This window comes from Ailuropoda melanoleuca, unplaced genomic scaffold (assembly GCF_002007445.2).
Source record: "Ailuropoda melanoleuca isolate Jingjing unplaced genomic scaffold, ASM200744v2 unplaced-scaffold31456, whole genome shotgun sequence".
Classification (NCBI taxonomy): Eukaryota; Metazoa; Chordata; class Mammalia; order Carnivora; family Ursidae; genus Ailuropoda; species Ailuropoda melanoleuca.
The window spans coordinates 771-3,960 of record NW_023202122.1 but is presented as its reverse complement, the minus strand read 5'-3'; the positions used below and the strand labels follow the sequence as shown (position 1 = coordinate 3,960).

Sequence of the window (3,190 nt, the reverse complement as noted above, 5' to 3'; positions counted from 1 at the left end):
GCACACCGTTTTGGCAGCGTTCGGGTTCTGCCCCTCGCCGGGTAGGGACCCCCGAAGGCTCCCGGGGGCCGGCCCGCCTCAACTCACGCACGCGACGTCCGCACGGGTCCGTGCCTCACGCCGGCGCTGGGACCTCGACGCTTCGATCTCTGTGCGCACGGGATGCGGTGACTGTGGGCGCGGAGGGGGGGACCCAAGGGGCTCAGATGCCCAGACATTCCCCCCACCGAGCTGATGGCCCATTCCTCCCCGCAGGTGAGCCCCGGGGATGCCAAGCGGCCCTCAGACGCAAGGGGCCGGGCCGAAATTCCTCCCAGTTACTCCTCACTTGGGGGATCTCCAGGACGGCCCTTCGAGCCTCGGAGTCCTCAGAGTTTATTTCCTCGTGCACAAAAACCGGATCCCCAGTACCTACCTCTCAGGTGGTTCCACAGAGGGCCAGGGGCTAGTCCTGCGGAGATGGGGGGCGGGGCTGTGCCTGGCCTGGCGGAGCCCCTGGGGCAAGGGGAGTGGGCCCTGTGGTAGGTGTTGCGGCGGCTGGGAACCCTGAAGAGGCAGGAAGGCTGGTGGGGTGGGCCAGGGAACAGATCCCGAGAGCAGCCCCGAGGGTTTCAAGCCCCCATCTCCGGGGGTCTTTACAACATCAGCCTCAGGAGGTGAGGATGTTGTCTGTGTGACCTCTTTATCCAGCATTGATGGCAGCTCTGGGGGCCCTGGGGGTGATCACAGGGCAGAGGAGAGTAGTACCCCACTGCCTGGGTTCCCGGACCCGCTTACGGGAACACACATCACACACACACACACACACACACACACACACCCAGGGGTCTAAACAGCCCCCCCCCCCGTGCAGAAGCACAGGTGATCCTGAGAGAGGGGAGGCCTCCTTCCCGCCACAAGACCTCACCTTAAGTGGCAGAATGCCTGCTGCCTTCCCCTTCCCTTCCTCCAACCTTGCCAACTCTGACAAACCCGTGTTAGCCACAAAGGCCAGCTCCAGAGGGGCTCAGATGCCCAGACATTCCCCCCACCGAGCTGATGGCCCATTCCTCCCTGCAGGTGAGCCCCAGGGATGCCAAGCGGCCTACTTCCAGCCCCGGAGAGGCTCTCACTACAGGGAGGGGATGCGCCATGAGCCATTTTGGAATCACAGGATCTATCAGACAACCCAGGGTACTGCTTTGGGGAGAGGTCAGGGTGATGCCACAGAGTCAATAGCTTCTGGGGTGGGGCTTGAAAGAGCAACAGAAGTTCACCAGGGGCCGAAGAGATGCGGTGCTCCGTGCTCCAGGCCGAAGAAGGAGGATGCACTAAGCCTTGGGGGTGTGAAAGTCTGGGATGTGTCTGGGGAAGAGTGAGAAGTTTCATGGGCTTGGACCAAGAGTGCTGAGGGGAGGAGTTGACAGGGAGAGGAGGGATGGGGTTGAAGGGTGGCTGAAATGATTTAGACTTGGGTTTGTTGTAGCAAGTGGAAGTGTCTGCACCGAGAGAGACAGACAGGAACATAAATGGCTAGAAGGAGCAAAGCTGACAGGAAGTGAGATAAAAAGGTCAGTGCCAGCCCAGTGATAAAAAGGCCATTCACTTGTCCAGGGGGGACTGTGGTGCACATGTAAGCCGCGGGGACCCTTTCTGAAGGCCACCATCATTACTCAGCTCCAGCCAGTTACTATCATGCTGGCATGGGAGCTTCGTGTTGTTGGGTATTTTCAAGAAAAATCAGAAATGTCGATTTTTATGTGTTGTCTCCAGGTTTTTAAATGTTGACAACTTTTTTTTTTTTTTTTTAGCTCTAAAATGGTGTGTGTGTCCAAAACACACGTAACACGAATATCTGTGCAACTGCTGCAGGGTTGCTGGGAAGCTACTGGAAGTTTTGTCAGGAGGGAAATGATCTGAATCCCGGGTTTAGGTGTTCGGATGCCCACTCGGGGGCAGTATGGAGGAATGGCCTGGTAAGTGGTATGGTTGCAAGTGTCTGGACCAAAGGGCCAAGGCCTGAACAAAGGCGGCTGACCTGGAGAGGAGGGAAGGCTCCCAGACACAGTGTAGGGGTCTTCAGGGATTAGCCCTTCCTGGGGGGGTTAAGGGTTTAAGTCTCCCATCCTTTTGTCCCCTTTAAGAGATTGCAAAAACATCATCTAGTGGGGGGGGGGAGGCCTATTTTGAGTGGGATGCCCCTGAAAATCCCCAAGGTTGCACCGTGGCAGGCCACCCCGAAGGACTGGGTAAGACATTCCAAACAGCCCGAAGAGGGAGGGGTTGTGTTGGGGGAGGGGCTCAGGAATCCGCCTGGCCTTCAGGAAGACCCCAGCCAGCCCTAATGGGAACCACACGTGGGGTGAGCTGGAATCCCGGATTGCCTGTGACGTTTGGCTTTGGAATTGGACACTTGGCTCAGGTCACTCCTGACCCGCTGAAGTCTGAGGCCTCCCAGCCCAGCTCCCCTCCTAATTGCTGCCAGACACATTCTGTCCTGTACCCAGCTCTGGGGCCAGCCTGGGTCCCCCATCTCTTGCTAGGAGAGCACAAGAATTCTACAAGGCTTGATGCTCTCAGAATAGCAGAACAAGAAGTCTCCACCAGTATCTCCGAAGACAGGACCCCCCCTGAACTCACACTGCTCCTAGAGGACTGAGCAGCTTCTGGCTTTGCAGAAACTGGCGCCCTCAGCCTCTGTCCTTCCACGACAGTGTCTGTGGGGTGCTCTGTGGCTGTGACAGTCTGGGCCGCCTCCATACCCTGCAGGGTTAATTTCCTGCAGGACCTCAGGCGCTAGGAGCAGGGAGCAGTCCAAAGGGCAGGGGAAGAACCCCATGAGCAGGTGGTTTGCTCCTGAAGATTTGCTGTAAAATAGGGAGGGGAACAGGTTTCTCCTAACATATTTCCTGGTGTTTTGTCTTCCCCTCCTTCAAACAGCCCCTGGCCCAGGGATGGAGCTGTGTTACAAGATGTCTCAATACAATATGGAGGGCCTAGAAAAACTTTCACTTCTTATGTGAGTGGCTCACTCCAGCCTCTGGGCCATGGCTGTCTTCACACCTGCCAAACCCTCTTCATATGACCCTGCAATTATAGTGTGTATGAGTGTGTGTGTGTGTGTGTGTGTGTGTGTGTGTGTACTTCCTGCTTAAGTCCCAGACACTGCCAGTGGCCCCCTCCAGGCCTTTGGTCCCAACCCCCTCCCCCT

General features: G+C 57.2%; 1 long non-coding RNA gene across 1 annotated transcript; it reads left to right on the top strand.

The window, feature by feature from the left end:
• The first annotated feature begins 28 nt into the window (after positions 1 to 28).
• On the top strand, positions 29 to 2,975 carry LOC117798429. The gene is made up of 3 exons (XR_004622884.1): positions 29 to 255; positions 1,791 to 1,955; positions 2,920 to 2,975. It is a non-coding gene; the product is annotated as an uncharacterized LOC117798429 (long non-coding RNA).
• The last annotated feature ends 215 nt before the right edge of the window (positions 2,976 to 3,190 follow it).